Consider the following 21,830-nt stretch of genomic DNA (forward strand, 5'->3'; position numbering starts at 1 on the left):
TTATTCAAAGCCAAGTATAAGCACTACTATTCAATGGATATTTCCTGATGCTGGGAAAGACTGAGGGCGGGAGGAGAGGGGGACAACAGAGGATGAGATGGTTGGATGGCATCACCAACCTGATGGACATGAGTTTGAGTAAGCTCCTGGAGTGGTGATGGACAGGGAAGCCTGGTGTGCTGCAGTCCATGGGGGTCGCAAAGAGTCGAAAACGACTGAGTGACTGAACTCACTGACTGATTCAATAGAAGTATAATAGAGTCACAAATGGCACATATATTGTTTTAAACATTCTAATAGACAAAAAAATGTAAAGAGAAACTTATGAGGTTAATTTGAATGACTCAATATGTCCAAAATATTATCACCTCAGCATGCAATCAATATAAACAATTATCAATGAGATAGTCTGAATAATTTGTTTCCTACTAAGGTTTAGAAATCTGGTATAATTTCAGGTTCATACGAACCATATGTCACATGCTGAATAGCCCCCATGCAGTTAGCAATTCCTATATCAACTGGTACGGCTCTAGTCTTTACAGAACTACATGATATATCATACATCTCCCTGGCTTTAATTAAGTATTCAAAACCAAGACTTCACAATGTCTGCTTGTAACCTAACTCTCAGCTGAGTCATCTATATTTTACTGTATATTTGACATCTCTCCTATGGTGTCTCAAATTCCCCTTAAATTCAACGTGCCTACATTTAAAAGCACAATCCTCCCCTCTCAACTTGAACTTGTTCTAATTTCACTTATCTCCAATTAGTACTACTAACTATATAGTTTTATAAGGTAAAAACCTTTTGCTAATTTCCTTGTATATCTATGATGATGATGATGATATTATTGTCACATCTATATTCAATTTAATAGGAAGCCTTGATAATTTTATCTCCTTTGAGAAGCAACCTCATCACATCTTTCTTCTACCCTTAATTTGTTAGTCCAAATTAACATTATCTCTAGGATAATGACTATGGACAAGATCTGGTTCCCTGTTATACGTTTACTTGATTCTGTGTTCCTTTTTATGCAGCACTAATCACAATTTAAAATTAAAATTTGTTTGCTTATCTTGTCAATTTACTGATGAATTGCTAAATTGTAAAGTTAATGAGCAAGAAGTATGGTTGTTTTGCTCATGACTGTATCCCATAATACTTAATAGATCCTCTGTGTATCAAAGACACTTCATAAATACTTGTTAGATAAAAAGCACCTAACCTAGTATTAGAGGGTCAGAAAAAGTCAGAATGTGTTGTGTTCTTTTCTGGGATGTATTTATCATGAATCAATTTGTTTTTGTACATCCTAGAAATACTTGTGCTTATATTGCATAGTAATGATTTACATTGCTTTAGTGTATATTTTATGTCAGGATAACGATTTTACCTCTGTTGTTTTACTTAATCCTGCAATGACCCTGTGAAATAGATAATATTTATCCACAAATAAAAAAAAAGCACATAACGTTCAAAGAGGTCACAGAGCTGAATTAGTTCACATACTAACTAAAGTACAATTTAGTTAGTATAAACAACATACAGTTGTACTCATTTCACATGCTAGCAAGGTTGTGCTCAAAATCCTTCAACCTAGGCTTCAGCAGTACATGAACCAAGAGTTTTCAGTTGTACAAGCTGGGTTTTGAGAGGCAGAGGCACCAGAGATCAAATTGCAAACATTCATTGGAATATGAAGTTCCAGAAAAACATCTACTTCTGCTCATTGACTAGGATAAAGCCTTTGACTATGTCGATCATAACAAAGTATGGAAAATTCTTCAAAAGATGGGAATACCAGACCACCTGACTTGCCTCCTGAGTACCTGTTTGCAGGTCAAGAAGCAACAATTAGAATTGGACATAGAACAACGGACTGGTTCAAAATTTGGGAAGGAGTATGTCGAGGCTATATATTGTCACTTTGCTTATTTAAACTTCTATGCAGAGTACATGATGTGAAATGCCAGGCTGGATGAGTCACAAGCTGGAATCAAAATTGCTGGGAGAAATATAAACAAGCTCAGATATGCAGATGATATCACTCTAATGACAGAAAGTGAAGAGGAACTATAGAGCCTCTTAATGAGGATCAAAGAGGAGAGTGAAAAAGCTGGTTTGGAACTCAACATAAAAAAAACTAAGGTCATGATACCCAGTCCCATTACTTTTTGGCAAAAAGAAGAGGAAAAAGTGGAAGTAGTGACAGATTTCATTTTCTTGGGTTCCAAAATCACTGCAGATAGTGACAATTGTAAAATTAAATGATACTTGCTCCTTGGAAGGAAAGCTATGACAAACCTAGACTGTATAAAAAAGTAGAGACATCACTTTGCTGACAAAGATCCATATAGTCAAAGATATGGTTTTTCCAGTAGTCATGTACAGATGTGACAATTTGTCCATAAATAAGGCTGAGCACCAAAGAATTGATGCTTTTAATTATGGTGCTGGAGAAGACTCTTCAGAGTCCCCTGGACTGCAAGGAGATCAAACCAGTTAATCTTAAAGCAAAACACTGAATTTTCATTGGAAGGGCTGTGCTGAAATTGAAGCTCCACCTGATGTGAAGAAGCGACTCATTGGAATAGACCTTGATGCTGGGAAACACTGAAGCCAAGAGGAGAAGCCAGCAGCAGAGCATTAGATGGTTATATGGCATCACCAACTCAATCGCAATGAATCTGAGCAAACCACGGAAGATAGTGGAGGATGAAGGAATCAGGCAGCTGCAGTTCCTGGGGCCACAAAGAGTCAGACATGACTTGATGATTCAACAACAACAACTAAATAAGTAGGGGAACCCTTAATTGATTTTGGCAATTAGATTTCAGAAATCTAAGAGTTTTGGCCACTAACCTATCTTGCCTCATAGCATATTATTACTTAAACAGTTTCAAACTGAAGTTTCCACAAGAAAGAAAATGACTAAATATTGTATGCTATATCCATGCATGAAAGAAAAGCAGTGATGCTTTTAAAAAGAAAAATAGATAGAAATATTAGATCTACAGAAAGATTGCAAGGACATGTGGCTAATTAAAAAAAAAAGCAAATTGCACTAAAATTTAAGTGTTCCAATAAAATTTTGAACCCCATTATCACTTTTCCCCAGTGTTACTCCCAGAAATATGTTTCCTTGCCAAAAAAAAAGACAATTTGTAGACTTAAGACTTAGTAACTAATGCTGCTAATCAGTTGATATAAAAGCAAGTGATTACTCTGGATTATTCAGTTGACTCCAATGTAATTACATAACTCTTAAAAGCAGACCTTCCTCCTGGCTGAGAACAGAAGGGAAGTTAGATATTTGAAGCGTGAGAAAAGTTCTGCATACCATTGCTGCTGTGAAGTTAGAGGGGTCTAAGGACATGGGTAGTCTCCCAGTAGCTGAGGACAGCCCTTGGCCAATAGTCAATAAGAACACAAGAATCCTAGATCTACAGCTTCAAGGAAATGGATTGTGTAAACAATCTAAGTGAGCTCAGGAGTAAATTCTTCCTCCAAGATTCCATGTGAGAACTAAGTCTAGACAGTATCTTGATTCCAGCCTGTGAGACCCAAAAAATAGAACCCAGTCAAGCTATGCCAGATTTTAGATCTATGTAAGCATAAACTAATAAATTTATATTGTTATAAGTCATTACATTCGCAATAAGTTGTTTTGAAGCAATTGAAAATTAATGTAACATGCAATATGATCCTATATTTTTCAGAAAGCAACTCCAGCTGTAGGTGCATGTAAACACTTATGTGTGTGTCGCTTCAGTTGTGTCCAATTCTGTGTGACCCTGTGGACAGCAGCCCATCAGGTTCCTCTGTCCATGGGATTCTCCAGGCAAGATTACTGGAGTGGGTTGCCATGCCCTCCTCCAGGGGATCTTCCCAACCCAGGGGATCAGATCATTTAATCCCACAGGCAGGCAGGTTATTTACCACTGAGCGCCCCCTGGGAAGCCCCATAAAGATTTATAAGTGCACAGAAATAGATCTAGAAAAGTAAAAAACATTATTGAAAAAATATTAACTCTAGAGAATCTTGATGTTTCAGCAGCATACAAACAGTAGTTTTCATGTTTAATTCTACAGACATTTATTGATTTACTCCTTTACTGGCATAATGTATTTGTTTATTCTTTATAAATAACAGAAGATAATGCTTTAAATTTATGGTGACTCCATTGAGTTGAAAATTAATCAGGATATTTCACTTTCAAATTGTTATTCTAAAATCAATCAAGATGCACAATATCATCAGTCAGTACCCAGATACTAAACAAATCAAACTGCAAGAATTACCAAGGCAATCATGGGTTCCAAGTAGCTGAATGATAAACAATTACAGAAGTCTATTCCAGTAGCTCTTTCTCAATACTTTCTCTGGTGGTTAAAAAAATACTCCTGACCCTAAGAACCCTGTGATGTTTGCAAACTATCTGGACACTTATGAAACAAAATAAGTGCAAAATCTTTAATCCTCTCCTTCATGTACAGATGAAAACTACACTGACAAGATTGCTGAAAATTTGACCTATATATCAGTGAGAGTACCCATGATTATAGAAGCAAAGCAATTCCTATACTAAGAACCAGCCAACCCTAAAATCCCCTTTTTTCTTCCCTCTCTCCCCCATTTTCCTACTTTCTCTCCCCGCCTTCTCCCTCTTTATCTTCCCTTCTGTTTTTGATGAGTCATTTTCCTAATCATTTGAGTAAACGCAAAAATTCATCACATTTTGTAGAATTTGAACAAGTAAAATATACCTTTCTGGTGTGAGCATGACATAAACAGAATCCTATAATGTGGAATTTACGAAAGTTAGATTTTTCACAGCTAGTCATTTTCTCCAAGCATTCTAACATTTCAACTTCAACATCAAATATCCACTACTTTGCAGTCAAAATCAGCTAACTGCAATTTGAGACATTTTCTATAATTTAGCTTACTCTTTTTTTTTTTTAGAAACTCTCATGAGCAGGAAATGCAAAACTTAGAAAAAATTGGACCTGCAGCAATTTGATAATTACATTTTTTTCAGCACCAAATGCAGATCTATGCTCTTCAGTTAAAATATAATGGGTGTTTAGAAGTCAAGGAGTCCACAGAGACACCACAAGCACTAAATATATTATCCTTTAAAACTAATTCTGTCATTTATGATTTATAGCCAACTCCTTAAGTAAAGATACAGATTTTCAAATTATCCCATTGAGAGCGATAGAAGAGGAGAAAAGAAAAGGCTAGACTCACATCTGTTTCTGCAGCCAGGGAGTTGCAATAATAACCAACTTTCACAGTGGCTTGCTAAAGAAGCTATTTTCATCTGTGTTTCCTAAAAGCACCTCTTTTGGAGAAAATCCACATATCATTTTATTTTACTGGATGCTGGAATGAAAAATAGATGCCCACTGTCAAGCAGCTATATTGATTACGAGTGAAAATGTGATCATTTTGCATTGACTTGCCCCAAAGCGCTGCGTTCAGTCAAAGCAGCAGAAGGAAATTAATGCCTTCATACCATGCCTAAGAAAAATATGAGATGTCGTTCACTGTGCCCTCTAGACAAAGCAGTATATGCAACAGCTGAAATGTAATAGCTTTCTGAACATGAACTTGAGACTTTTATTAAAATCATTATTTAATGCGCAAAAAATAATGAACCCGCTGCCATGGCATTTAAAGCAGCCATTTACAGTCATTACCTTTTCGATCACAAGGTTTATTTGTTAAAAAACCATTATTGCTCAAATTAAAATTCTGCCTACCCTTGTTTTGTTTTGTTTTGTTTTTATCCTCTTTCATCTTTTTAAAAATTATTTTTTAAAATTTTAATTTGAGGATAATTACTTTACAATATTGTGATGGTTTCTGCCACACATCCACATGAATTGATCATAGGTATATATACATGTTCCCTTCCCCCTGAACCTCTCTCCCACCTCCCTCCCCATCCCATCCCTCCAGGTTTTCACAGAACACTTACTTCTGGTTCCCTATGTCATAGAGCAAACTCCCACTGGTCATCTATTTCACATATGGTAATGTATATATTTCAGAGCTGTTTTCCCAAATCATCCCACCCTCTCCTTTCCCTATAGTGTCCACAAGTCTGCTCTTTATGTCTGTGTCTCCTTTGTTGCCCTATAAGTAGGACTATCAGTACTGTCTTTCCAGATTCCATAACTATGAATTGGTCATGATAGGAATTGCTATTTTTTTATGTTTCATTTGACTTTTATTTTACTCAAATGACTAATGACATTCTTAGCCTCTGTAGGACCCTTATAGTGAGCCCAGCACAGATCTTTAAGTATATGTAGATATATATATATAGATCTTCTTGGCTTGCATATTGATTTTATTATCTCACTAGTAGCTAATATAACATAGGCTTTAACTTAAAATAATGCAAAGGAATTGTATTATTAATTTTAAAAACTACAAGTTCTAAATCTCAAAAATCACCCATAATAGGTGAACATTTAGGAAAAAAAGAGACATTATGCCTTCTGGGCAATTTGGTTTTTTTTAAAAAATGTATCTGGCTTATCAATACTATTCTCTACAGAAGTATATGTTCTATTTCTTAAAGCAGAATTCAACATTCAATTCAAAATTTTTGCAGCAGAAATTCAACTTGGAAAACCAATTGACGTAAAATTGGAAATTATTTTTTTTTAACTCTGATATGTTTTACATTACATAAATTAAATGTGATTTTAATCATCCACATGTATATGATGACATCAAAACAGACATATGTATATCAGAGTAGTGAACCACACTCTTGAATATAAAAAAGATGCTGAACTGAACAAGGACCTCACATTAGCAAACAAATGGATAACTTTCAGGGTGTCAAAAATACCGTGCTCATCTATACAGCAACAAATGCTTATTCTTGTTGAACTATGGAGAGTTTTTCACAGTCGTTGCTTAGATTTCCCAGGTGTACTATGGACGATAAAGTCACAATTTCCAGTTCCCTAAATCCAGTTCTTCCTCTTACTAGTTATATGACTTTGAAAAATTTCATCAATTTATTTATCAAGTGTTGGAATCTATTTTCAAGATACAGTGTGGAAACAAAACAGTTGCCAACCCTCACAGTTCCATGGACTTTGTATTTTCCATTACTTATGCCCTGCATGTGATTGACTCTCCACCCTCCCCAGGCATTAATATTTTGTAAAAGGTCACCTTCTCCATGAGATTCTCCCTGACACCCTATTAAATGTGTTTTGTTTTCCTTTAATTTCCACTGCTACACCTCCACTCTTGAACATTTCCTCTCTTTCATTCCTAATCAAAATGCTTAACACCACTGGCCAGATTCACACCTTGCCTGTCACGGTACTCCCTAGAGAATCCCCTTAGGTGTCAATCTAAAACGCATTTGGACACCACAGGGCTTCCTAGGAACCCATCTATATAGAAGGATAAGAACCATAGCTGGCCCACAGAGAAGACTCAAAAGCTCTTTTCTGTTTGAGTCCTTGAAGAAGTCCCTGGACCACTCCGTGGATGCTCAGGTACAAGCAGATGGGGTGTAAGGGCTCCCCTGACTGACAGCCTCACACTGCACAGAAGCCAGTATTTCTTTTAACGACTCTAGGACTATGGACTTAGGGCTCCCACACGGTACATTACAAGAGCCATTACACTTAGGAGAGCCCAAAACATGGCCTGGCCTCTCCATGAAATAGTCAATGCCCCTTTATATTCCCTTTCAGTCCAGACGCAACTGGACTCATGAGGCAGTACATAATCAGTGTACGCGATATTACCTTCTACATAGGTAATATTGCTGAATTATATAGTTGACAATCTATGGTTCTCAGGTTTCCAGGGCAACAAAATCAGTGTGAATCAAAGGTCAGATTTTCCCATAGCAGAGAAAGAAGGCTTTGCCAGATGTCTGCCTGCAACAATTTTTCCTAATGCCTTTCTTGATAGACTGTAAATATCCCAAAAGCAGGAGCGTTGGCATATTTGTTCATGCTGAATGCTGATTAACTAGTCTCTCAAATGATACCTGAGACAGAAGGTGAACTGTCATAAAAATGAGTGTCTCAGTTTTATTTTCTAAAAAATGAGGATAACAATCCCTATCTAATAGAGTTACTGTAAGGACAAAATGAGACAAAACTTATGAAACACTTAACATAGGACTTGGCATATTGTGAATGCTCTGTAAATGCTAAGTGGTATTATTTTTATTATTTTTCCAGTAATCTATAGGCATTCAAATAGATAAAAATTTAAAAATAACAAACAGATAAACCAAACCAAAAATAAGCAAATAAGATCAAATACATTAGTTGCTACTCTTGAGTCATGCTGAAAATTCTCATATGTGATACTAAACTTTCGTTGGGGCTAATTTAAACAAGATAATATGATCTCCTTTTGAAATAATAACATAACTTCCTCATTAACTACATCATTTTTGGATAGTTTATTTTTTTTAAAGATTAGCTTAACATCTTTCAAAGTACTTTTTCTTTGATGGATATTTTCTTCTCACCTATGTTGGCTAATTTATCTTCTCAAAGATATTCATGAGTCATTTAGTCTTTAAATGTGAGTCAGGAGAATCTTCTTAAAACATAACTGATCACAAAGGTGGCCTAAGGAAGTGGGAGTATGAAGGAAGATGGTTCAGAATCATAGGATTCTGTGAACCCTAGGACCGCCTATAAATATTCAGCTTGTGTTCACTGCACACGCCAGTCAATAAATGTTCTTCTTAATTCCTTGCAGTTAGAGGTAACATTATTATTATATATAGGATGAAGACATTTTTAACATCTTTTAAAACTTCAGTCACATATTATGATTTGCTATTTGTTCAGTATTTGATAAACTATTGTCTATAAAGTCATTAGTGACATCCACATCTTCAAATTTATAGGCTTAGAATTTTTTAAGAAAAAAAGAAAAAGAATTTTTATTATGATCAATAACACAAATGGGAACTAGTTCTAGTCCACTCCCACAGTGGCGTGTCTACAACCCCTAGGGTTATGCAGATTTCCCTCTTCCTTCCAACAGTGACCTCTGCCTTGGGACAGCCCACTAACCCACAAAGTCTAGCAAGCAAACCTCCCTGGCTGGGCTAAGTTGGTGAAGACCTTTAGGTCCGTAGGAAGACCTGTGTGGTTCATGTATGCCTGGCTTTTCTTTTGAGTCCCCCAAAGCAGAACGGAGATGAATAATGCAGTGGACCCTAGAATGCCAAAAACATGGGAAATTTTATCCTTTCTACATTTTTGTTTCTGTAGTTTCCATTCCTAATTTTACTTCTTTGAGTTTTATTTTTCTCATTAAATTTACCAGATGATCATCTTTTCTGTATGTATATGTTTATTTGTGGGTGTCAACCATACTGTACGTCTTGTGTATCACTCATAACATGTGCGTCATGCAGACAATGGTACAGATAGTACACAGACTATGGTATATATAGTTTTGTTTTTATTCCCCACACAATTTTATACACAGTGGATTCATTATCTGAGATGACCACATATAACTAAAATAGGTTATTGCTTCTTTCATATACAAATAAAAATTGAGTTTTAATTTTTCATTATTTGGGTTATGCTGCTGCTGCTGCTAAGTCGCTTTAGTCGTGTCCGACTCTGTGTGACCCCATAGACGGCAGCCCACCAGGCTCCCCCGTTCCTGGGATTCTCCAGGCAAGAGCACTGGAGTGGGTTGCCATTTCCTTCTCCAATGCACGAAAGTGAAAAGTGAAACTGAAGTCGCTCAGTTGTGTCCGACTTGTAGCGACCCCATGGACTGCAGCCTACCAGGATCCTCCTTCCATGAGATTTTCCAGGCAAGAGTACTGGAGTGGGGTGCCATTGCCTTCTCCATATCTGGGTTATAGTTTGGCTCAAAATATTAGTGTTCAGCTCAACATACACTTACTTCTCTTATTTAGTGTTGAAGAGGTTGGTTCACAAAATCTTGATTTTTGTTTCGTAATCATTCTTTCATTTTTGTTCAGTGATGACAATTATTGGAAATAACAATTGCTGTTTCTCCCTAGTACTGTATTCATTAATTTGTCCTCCTACACAATGGACCTTTTCAACTCACTACTCATAGTTTGCCTCAGCTCATTAAGATTTCTTCTATCATGTATAATCCTTGTGTATATCCATGCTTATATTCCTTGTATTCTGGTCAACTAAAGTAACAAAATTAATGTTTGGATTTGTCTTCTCTGTTTCCTGTATTATCTTCTCCTTGTGCATATTTTGCATTTTAGTTTTCTTTACTTCCCCTCTTCCTCTATAGAAGAGCTTCTTAAGTATATCTTCTAAACTCCTTCCTACAGTTTAGTTCCATTTCGTACTGCTTCTGATACTGGCATTAATGCTGTAATTATTGTTTACACTGTATAATCTTTGGTGATGATTGCTGGTGGTTTAATTGCAAAGTTGTGTCTAACTCTTGCAATCCTCTGGACTATAGTCCACCAAGCTCCTCTGTCCATGGGATTTACCAAACAAGAATACTGGATTGGGCTGGCGTTAATTTCTCCAGAGGATCTCTTTGACCCAGGGATCAAACCCGCATCACCTGCATTGCAGGAGGATTCTTTACAGCTAAGCCACCAGGGAAGCCTGTATAATCTTTACTGCCACCTAACTCATTGACATGTTGGGCTGGATGAAGTACAAGCTGGAATCAAGATTGCTGGAAGAAATATCAATAACCTCAGATATGAATCCACCCTTATGGCAGAAAGTGAAGAGCTAAAGGGCCTCTTAATGAAAATGAAAGAGGAGAGTGAAAAAGTTGGCTTAAATCTCAACATTCAGAAAACTAAGATCATGGCATCTGGTCCCATCACCTCATGGGAAATAGATGGGGAAACAGTGGAAGCAGTGTCAGACTTTATTTTTTGGGCTCCAAAATCACTGCAGATGTGACTGCAGTCATGAAATTAAATGATGCTTACACCTTGGAAGGAAAGTTATGACCAACCTAGATAGCATATTAAAAAGCAGAGACATTACTTTGCCAACAAAGGTTCGTCTAGTCAAGGCTATGATTTTTCCAGTGGTCATGTATGGATGTGAGAGTTGGACCATAAAGAAAGCTGAGCACCAAAGAACTGATGCTTTTGAACTGTGGTGTTGGAGAAGAATCTTGAGAGTCCCTTGGACTGCAAGGAGATCCAACCAGTCCATCCTAAAGGAGATCAGTCCTGAATATTCATTGAAAGGACTGATGCTAAAGCTGAAACTCCAATACTTTGGCCACCTGATGCGAAGAGCTGACTCATTTGGAAAGACCCTGATGCTGGGAAAGACTGAGGGCAAGAGGAGAAGGGGACGACAGAGGATGAGATGGTTGGATGGCATCACTGATTCAATGGACATGAGTTTGAGTAAATTCTGGGAAGTGGTGATGGACAGGGAGGCCTGGTGTGCTTCAGTCCATGGGGTCAGAAAGAGTCAGACATGACTGAGCGACTGATCTGAACTGAACTGAATTCAGAGACAGTTCACTTTTCATACAGTCTATTGTCTTACCTATTCTGTTAACTCCAAATAGCTGATTTTTTAGTATTTCAACGATTCTATAATTTGCCTTCTGAAGGATTTCCTTCAATATCTTGAAAGCTGTATTCTATATTTTAAGCATGTTAGTAGATTGTAGTTCCCCCTTTCCCTATTTATTTACCCTGAAATGAGCAATATTTTTTAAATCCTCTTGTTTGATGAGAGAGGGTAATGGATTCTTCTTTCCAGAATTTCATAGGCTTAATTTCACTGTGGATATGATGTGGTAGTCTAGAGAAGCTTCTCTTGCTAGATAGAAACTTGGGTCATCCTTCCCACAAAACTTCTAAATTCAGTCCTTTTTCACTATTGACTCACATCTTTCGAATCCAAACTAAATTCCCAACAGATTTCTAATATAATGACATTGTTTTGTTGAGAGTTATTCCAGAGAAGTATTAAAGAGGGTTTGTCAGTAGTGAGGATTATGAGTGTTTTGCTCCATCCATCCAGTTACTGAAAAGCCTGTGACTATAAGGTAGCTACACAAAACCAAAATGTTGGAAGAATCTCCTTCAGACTCTTCTGAGGAGTCCATTTGCTTGTTTCTTTCTTTCTTGAGATATTCTGTGGGGCTTATATTTTCCAATGCATTTCTACCATTTTTCTCAGGGCTTCACATACCTATGGTTATTGGAAATTCTCTGACAGATCTGGCATATATTGACTAATGAGTTTTTGTTTTTTCACAAATCTGAGAAACCAGGTCAGAGCCCTTAGATTCCTGATATTTTAATCAGAAAGACCTACTAAAAGTTTGAAGTGTGTCACTGTAAATTCTTGTACTCATGAAGCTGAACAAGAGAAAGAGAAAATCGTCGTGAAAACTGGTAAAACAAAAATAGTATAAAATGCCATTTTTTCCAAAGTTATCATTGATTTATATTATTTTTTTTTCTCTGTCACTTATGCCTCTAATGTAAACATTTATACAAATGTAAATTCATATTATGGTTTTCTGCTCATTAACTGTAATAGAGAAACAACCACAATAAAAAGCCCAATTGGACATTTTAGGATATTACCTGTTAGGAAAAATATCCATCTGAATTCTTACGTATAATGAAGAATCAGCTTCCTTTAAAAAAGATTGTAAGAAATTTATATGTATGTATATAGCTATAAATAACCTATATCATATTATACATATTATATACATACTTAATAATGATATGTATAACATATTGTACAAAATGTATTATAAATATTATTTTCCCAGACAGCTTGTATGTGTGTTCAATAAACATGTGCCTTCATGTCTGACAGAAAGGAAATCTTACAAATAACCAGTGCCAAATCTCTTCTTGCAAAGCAAAGATAATTTATTTTAAAATGCTTTTGAACATCCATGTCTTATAAAGAAAGGCCACCCAGAACACAGAGCAGGTAAGTACAAAATTGATCACATACAAGAAAAAAATAAGGATGCAAGTTGATGACATCAGGGACTTTTCATATATGAAATTTTGTGATGGACAGAATCTATATAATTTACATAAAGGCAATAGAAACACAATGATGATTACACAAAGAGACAAATATAAAGGCTAGAAAACGCAAATCAACATCCTTTGTTCAAATCAAATTTACATCTCAAAAGTATCCCAAAACAGACATAATCAACCATGTTTTACTCAACAGAAAAGGAGGAATAAAATTTCTACACTTGGGCTGTAATGCAAAATACCTTCATAAGTAGCATGCTAAATAAAAAGTGATTTGAGGAAGATGTTTATATGAATGCAAAAATGAAGTCTTCAGTGATTTCTATCAAGAAAATACATTAAATTGCTCTTTTGTCAAGGTTGCCTGAGTCACTGAATATGTTTGCATTTTTCTACTAATTTTCAAAATGAACAAAGAACTCTTAATATCAGTCTTTTAGAAAATAGTCTCATAGATTAAATATGTCCTGATAACCATTCTTAAAAAAAAAAAAAAAAGGATGTCTCACTAAGATGGAATTTTATAAAGCTGGCAGCTAAAGAGCCTGAAACTTCTGAAAGAGAATGGTCCTGATAGAAACAAGTTCAAAAAGAGTTCACATGGGTAGTGTATCTGCTAATACATCTGGGAATACCAAAAAGGCCCTAGAGGAGAGGAGATAAATGTATTGAGAAGTACAAATCACAAATTCCAATTCTTGAATTTAGGACACAGAAGTTATGGGACTAGCCATTAGTTTTGATTTGAAACCTCAAATTACACAGCTATTAAAGAAAAAAGTTTTACTAGACTCCATAATATTGGACAGAACTTAAAATCAGTGAAAGAAAGACAAGAAGAGGAATGTTTCTTCCTTACTCACCTCTATGGTCAAGTTAGCATTAAAATGAATTGAGAGTTTGAATGACTCAAAGTAAATTCTAGCAATTTTAATAAATTTAATATTTAATAAACTTTATTTATTAAATATTTAAAATATTTAATAAATTTAAACAAATATATAAAATATATATATATATTTCATTAACTTTATATTTTAGAGAATTTTCAGATTCACAGTAAGAGTGATGGAAAGTACAGAGCATCCACTGTATGTTCTGCCCACACACACATACTCAATAATCCCCAGTATAAAACATCCCCCACAAAAGTGGTATATTTGGTATAATTGATGAACCTGCATTGACAAATCATAATCACCCAAAGTCCATAGTTTACGCAAGGATCCACTCTGGGTGTTATACATTCTATGGGTTTTGAAAATGTGTAATGGCAGGTATCCACAACTGTAGTGTACACAGAATAGATTCACTGGCCTAAAAATCTTGCGTTCCACCTGTTCAGCTCTTCCCACCCGTTTGAGGCAACCACTTATTATTTTATAGCATCCATGGTTTTGCGTTTTACAGAATTCATATTTGTAGTTGGAAAGCTATAGTATGTATCCTTTTCAGATTGACTTATTTGACTTAATAGTATGTATTTAAGATCCCTCCATGACTCGATAGTTCATTTCATTTTATTGCTGAATAATATTCTTCTGTCTGGATGTGTAACAGTTATTACTCTTTGCATCTACGAAAGGATATCTTGCTTGCTTCCAAGTTATAACAATAATGAATGACGTAGTTATAAACATCCATTTGAAAGCTTTTGCATTGTTCAGTTGCTAGGTTGTATCCAACTCTTTGTGACCACATGAACTGCACTACGATGGGCTTCCATATCCTTCACTATCTCCCAGAGTTTGCTCAAACTCATGTCCATTGAGATGGCGATACCATCCATCCATCTCATCCTCTCTTGTCCCTTTCTCCTCTTGCCCTCAATCTTTCCTGTCATCTGAGTCTTTTCCAATGAGTCAACTCTTTGCATCATGTGACCAAAGTATTAGCACTTCAGCATCAGTCCTTCCGATGAATATTCAGGGTTGATTTCTTTTAGGATTGACTTGCTTGATCTCCTTGCAGTCCAAGGGACTCTCGAGAGTCTTCTCCAACACCACAGTTCAAAATCATCAATTCTTTAGCACCCAGTCTTCCTTATGGACCAACTAATTCCACTTCCTCTCATGCCTAAAGTACCTATCTACTAAATACAGGTAGGTCAATTGGTATGACTGATTATTCTTTAGAGTTTTAGAAATAGCCTGAAATATATGCTTTACATATACAACCCTTTCCATTTATAAATTAATACACACACACACACACACACACACACACACACACACATATACATATATATATATCTCAACTGGGAGCTTTATGTTATAGAAACATTGAAGCAGATTATAATAAGATTCAGGCACACAAAATTCTGCATTTCCAAGCACACAGGTGTTATATGAGGTTTCCTAACAGAAAAATAACTAAAGATCACTTAAATAATGTAGGTGGTACTAACTTGGACACATTCTGAATCTTTAAATCCTTAATTTTATTGTATTAATTTAAGTAAATTAGGTTTCCATATGTTCTACAGACTAGAATGTGGACTGGGGATTAAATGAGTCCGCAGAGAATATTCTAACTGCTTCTTGAACAGCAAGGTCTATTATTAATAAGATTCCTTTCTGTGGGATGGAAATCCCTCAGTCACTGTGTAAAGACAGAGACATAAGAACCCTGTACTTTTGAACTATTCAGTGAGTTTCATAAGAAGGAAACACAGGTAGGGAACTAGCATGAGGCAGAGAACTTTGAGGGAAATTCAAACCAAAGATAGAATGGAAATGCTAATATATGGTCAAATTCTGGTCAAGACAGATGAACTAGGACTCTGTGTAATTAAACGTCAGATTTAGAATAGGATTGGAGCTTAAATTCTGCATCTGTACCTGAATTAATTACATGATTCGAGATACATTCTTTAAGTTTTCTGTTCCCCAGCTTTCCTCTCTGTAAAATGCTGACCTTAACCACATCAATAGGGCTTTCCTGGTGGTGCAGCTGTAAAGAATCTGAATGCAATGCAGGAGATGTGGGTTTAATCTGTGGATCGAGATGATCCTTGGAATGTGACATTCAATAGGCCTTAGGAGTCATTACTAGTGACATGGCCAGTGGAAGTGACTGAATTGCAGCTGAGCCATTTCAAATCCTAAAAGATGATGCTGTGAAAGTGCTGCACTCAATATGTTAGCAAATTTGGAAAGCTCAACAGTAGGAACACGACTGAAAAAGGTCAGTTTTCATTCCAATCTCAAAGAAGGACAGTGCCAAAATATGTTCAACATACTGCACATCTGTTCTCATTTCATATGCTAGCAAGGTTATGCTCAAAATCCTTCAACCTAGGCTTCAACAGTAGGTGAACTGAGAACTTCCAGATGTTCAAGCTGGATTTAGAAAAGGCAGAGGAACCAGAGATCAAATTGCCAACATCTAGTGGATCATACAAAAAGTAAGAGAATTCCAGAAAAACATCTACTTCTTTTTCAATGACTACACTAAAGCCTTTGATTGTGTGGGTCGCAACAAACTTAACAAAATTCTTAAAGAGATAGGAATACTAGACAACCTTGTCCGTCTCTTTATCCATCTCCTCCTTATGCAGGTTCAAGAAGCAACAGTTAAAACCAGACATAGAACAATGGACTGGTTTCAAATTGGAAAAGGGGTATGATGAGGCTATATGTCACTGGCTGTATGTATTATGTAACTCTGCTTGTTTAACTTATATGCAGAGTACATCATGCAAAATGACAGGTTGGATCACAAGCAGGAATCAAGATTGCCGGGAAAAATATCAACAACATCAGATATGCAGATGATACCACTCTAATGGTAAGTGAATAGGAAATAAAGAGCTTCCTGATGAGGGTGAAAGAGGAGAGTGATAAAGCTGGATTAAAACTTAACATTCAAAAAACCAAGAGCATGGCATCTGGTCTCATTATTTCATGACAAATAGAAGGTGAAAAAGTGGAAGCTGTGGCAGATTTTCTTTCCTTGGGCTCCAAAATCATTGTGGATCATGACTGCAGTCATAAAATTAAAAGACACTTGCTCCTTGAAAGGAAAGCTATGACAAATCTAGACAGCATATTAAAAAGCAGACATCACTTCATTGACAAAGGTTCATTTAGGCAAACCTGTAGTCTTTCCAGTAGTCACGAAGTGATATGAGAGTTGTACCTTAAAGAAGGCTGAGCACCGAAGAGTTGATGCTTTTGAATTGTAAGTGCTGGAGAAGACTCCTGAGAGTCCCTTGGACTGCAAGATCGAACCAGCCAATCTTAAAGGAAATCAACCCTGAATAGTCATTGGAAGGACTGATGCTGAATCTGAAGCTCCAAGACTTTGGCCACCTGATGTGAAGAGCTGACTCATTGGAAAAGACCTTGATGCTGGGTAGGACTGAAGGCAAAAGGAGAAGGAGGTGACAGAGGATGAGATGGTTAGATACAATCACCATTTCAATGGACATGAGTTTGAGCAAACTCCAGGAGATTGTGGAGGACAAAGGAGCCTGGTGTGCTGCAGTCCATGGACCATCATATAGGAGCTAGCAGCTGAACAATAATAGCATCTGCCTCATTAAGGACTGTATGGAATAATGGTTATAAAATTCCAGTAGCATAATTCCATTAGCAAAATTCCATAGCATAATTAATGCACATGTTATGTGTATTACTTAGCACTCTGTTACTTGTGGAGAAAAGAAAGGCCAAACAAGCTGGCTTAAGTAAAACAGCAATTTTTTAGGTTCCTATAACTAGTTCATTTATTTCCATGAAGGGCTTATTAGTAACCATTTCTTCTCCTTTTGTTTCTGGGATTTATAGTCTTCTATTTAGCCTCCTGCTCAGGCTGTTACCTTGGTGGTTACGAGATGGCAACAGCTGTTTCTCACATTCTCTCAGGAAGGAACACAAAAGAAACATGTTTGCCTAAGTCTCAAAAACGCCAACAAAAATCTTGCCTATCACTGGTTCTGTATGTTTTTTGTATTTTTTTGTTTTTTTCTATCACTGTAGCAATCACTCTTGGTCCCGTTACAAAGAGGGAAACTAGTCAAGGGACAGTTTCCCAGATGTAAGCTGGACTAAGCTTCCCAATAGATGGATGACTACCAAATTGCTGTTAATGGAATTTTCATGGCCTATTTAGAGAAGAGGAAGAGGATATGTACCTGAGAGAGGGTACATGGTAACGTGAGTTAAAGAGAAATTAAATGTTCAGTGATTTTTGCTTTGTAACATACAGAGTCAGAGGCATCATTATGCAAAAAATAAGTACATAGAGAGCAAACCAAGTAAGTGTAGGCCTTAGAAACAAGAGACACTCCTGATGCTGGCCCTTTGAGGTCACAGGTGAGTGACAGACAAGCATGTGTAAATATCACCATTGCCTTACAGTTGCCAAAGAAATTCAGCTTAGTTATTAGCCTACACACTTTTCAGCTCTAAAAACTTAATAACTTATCCTACTTTAAGATGCAAAAGCCCCACAAAATATACCAACAAAAAAAGTGTTATTTTTTTTTTCTTCCCCTTGGTGCTGCTGTAAAAAAAAAAAAAAAAAAAAAGCGCTAAGTCCTTACAATAACTAGTGGTCAATCTCAAAGACTTCCAATGCTTCCTTCAGTTCCAAATCTACAAAAACACTGATTTGCAATGATGGCATATCTGCTATTCTTAAGTCATTTAAAATGTATTATCAGTTTCTTTTCTGGTTTTAGTATTTTCCCCAATACTCTAAACTTTGCACTATTTATGCTGTCTTCCTATCCTATCTACAGGATTTCCACACTGATGTGTTCTATTGCCATCAATTTTTTTGATCAATTATTAATCTTTACCTTAATGTCAGATTTTTTTCTCTTGGGTTCCAGGTCTATAATTGTATTGGCCCACAGACAACTGATGTTCAACATGTCCCACACAGAACTCATTATCTCCACCCAAAACATTCTATCTAAACGATCATAATTCACTCTGTCTCTCATGCTTGGAATGAAGTCCCTTCGGTCATTACATTTTCCCTTATCCACCATATCACCACTATATTTTGCTGATTTTAATTTTAAAAAGCTCTTTCAGGCTATTGTGTCCACTGCAAGCCCCTGATGATTGCGTTCATTTGTGTCCTCATAAGATCATATTTGGAAAAAAATGTTTTTTTCCCAAAAAAGTTTTTTACTGAGTAACTATGTCCCAGGCAATACTTGGGTCACCGAGGCAATGGCACTGAATTCCACAAACAAAACCTAAATTCTAGTGGGAAGATCTTAATTCAACTTACATGTTATACAAAAAAAAAAAAAAGTAGGAAATGGGAATAAACAGTAGCAGGGCTGTTATGCAGATAAGCTGATCAGGGTCTGTTTATGGAAAGTGGCAGTATTTGAGCACAAATCTGAAGGAGGTAAGGACAAAATCCTTGTCACTCCCTTCTTGTCACTCCCTAATTGGTCTCCATTAAATTGTCACTCCCTCCTGAAAAATCTCTTTCCTATCCCACAGGGTTATTTTTTGTTAGGGAAATTTCCGTCGGGGAACTCTTCCAGTTAGGAAGATCTGTCACTTGTAACCTAGAATTCATCCACCATTAAATGACTGCTTACATCCTGTCCCTGGTCCTCACGTCACTCCCCACCGGGCACCCTATTCGCTCATCATCTCAACTCCCCACAGTTCTCTGAACACATTATACCCTTTTATGCCTTGACACAAGCTACTTTATTTTTTGTTTTTATTTAAAAGGAGTCTTCCACCAAACTGCCTATTAAACTTCTTATTGAGATTTAAGGATACATCTCACTTCCTCGAGGCTGTCTTTTCTAACTTCCCTAGCTGCAGGCGTTCCTGACCCACCTTGCACGCAGTGAACTGGGATTCTTTACCTTTTACACCAGCCTACTTCTAGAGTGAGGGGCTTTCCTGGTAGCTCAGTGGTAAAGAATCCACCTTCAATGCCGGAGACCCGGGTTCGATCCCTGGGTCAGGAAGATCCCCTGGAGAAGGAAATGGAAACCCACTCCAGTATTCTTGCCTGAGAAATCCCATGGACAGAGAAACCTGATGGACTACAGGCCGTGGGGTCACAAAGAGCTGGACATGACTGAGCGACTAGGCAACAATAGCAATACCCTTTAGAGTCTGACCTTTACTAATTTGAGCATATGGTATAAAGATAGTTGAGAAATATTTGTTGCCTGAATGAAGTACCTTGGGTAAGGAAAAGAAACTAGAGGCTGTGGGCTCAGTTATATTTTTCCAGTCACAAGAATCTATGGTTTGATTTTAATTTTATTAGGGGAAAAAAAACTGTGTCCCTCAAGCATGTGTATTTCTCTGCAAGTTTCTTGTTCTTGAGGTTTTATCTTTTCTTTTTGTTTTTTCTGATACGTGTGTGCCTGTGTATGTATCCACATTCACGGCCACACCAATTTCTATTTGTGACAGCAAAGTTGGGAGAAATGAAAATGAGACCTATGAAAATGGAACCAAAAGTTCCAGCAGCCTCAGATTGGGGATTTTCTTCTGATGGCAAATTTCTATGCAGGGGCTGAGTGGAGTGAGGCATACCCGATGTGTTTATTTCTGCTTCTACACTGTAGATGGACTTCTCATTTTCATCCAGGTCTATGATAGACATGCAAACACAAGGAAGTAGTAAACAATGGGTTACCTATTATCCTTACTACCATTTTTAATAACTTGGCGAGGCTGAACTAGGCTGACACTATCAAATATTACTCATCCCGGCATCTCTTTATTAAGGTAAAAATTTTCAATTTACCAAAAAATACGTTCAGATAGGCTCCCATTACAGACTTCCATAAATGTATCAAGAAACAAGAGCTGGGAAAAACTTTAAGCATTCATGCTACACTTCGGAAACATTAGTAATTTCCCTTAAGTAAGATCTGAGTAATAACTGCCCCCCAAAAATATAGTTTTTCCATGTTTTAGAACACATGCATATGTATATACATATATAATTTATAAAAAATATAAAACTCAAAATTTTAACAATTCTCATAAATTTTCACTTCAAGTGGCTTCAAAGGGACCACTAATGCACTTTGTCCTCCTGCCACAGAGTCCTAAAAAGATTTTCTTTTTTAAAGTAAACTATAAGTGTCAATCAATTGCTAGTTTTTCCGTAAACAAACCAGTCTCTTCAGCACTGGCGAGTATTTTCAAAAAAAGAAATATAATTTACTACTAATATTAAACTATAGAATAAGTGCATATTATATTGTCAAAGCAAGGGACTAGAAATATTCTCTAAGGAGGCTTTAAATATGGCAATTCTTTTTTTTTTCCCCAATTATTTTTATTAGTTGGAGGCTAATTACTTTACAATATTGTAGTGGTTTTTGCCTAAATATGGCAATTCTAAGTACTCCAAAAGGAAAAAAATAATGACCTATTTTCTCTGCTTTGTTTGCATAAAGAGTTATATATTAATACCTTACCTACATATCCTTGGCATATTTAGATATAGTCTAAATGGTTAAACCTGAAATTTAACAGATAATTTGTCCCTTGAATGAGTGAAAAGGATGAAAATAAAGACTGACATCCCATCCTAAAGCATCTTCACTTATGAATGAGACACTGGGGGTTTCCCTGGTGGCTCGGTGATAAAGAACTCGCCTGCCAATGCAGGAGATGTGGCTTTGATACCTGATCTCTGAAGATCCAACCTGCTCTGGAGACACGAACCCTATCTGCCACAACTTTGGCCCTGAGCCCCAGAGCCCATGAGCCACAGCTGCTGAAACCCACATGTCCTACAGCCCGGCTCCACACAAGAGAAGCCACCGGTGAGAA

This window comes from Muntiacus reevesi, chromosome 21 (genome assembly GCF_963930625.1).
Source record: "Muntiacus reevesi chromosome 21, mMunRee1.1, whole genome shotgun sequence".
NCBI lineage: Eukaryota > Metazoa > Chordata > Mammalia > Artiodactyla > Cervidae > Muntiacus > Muntiacus reevesi.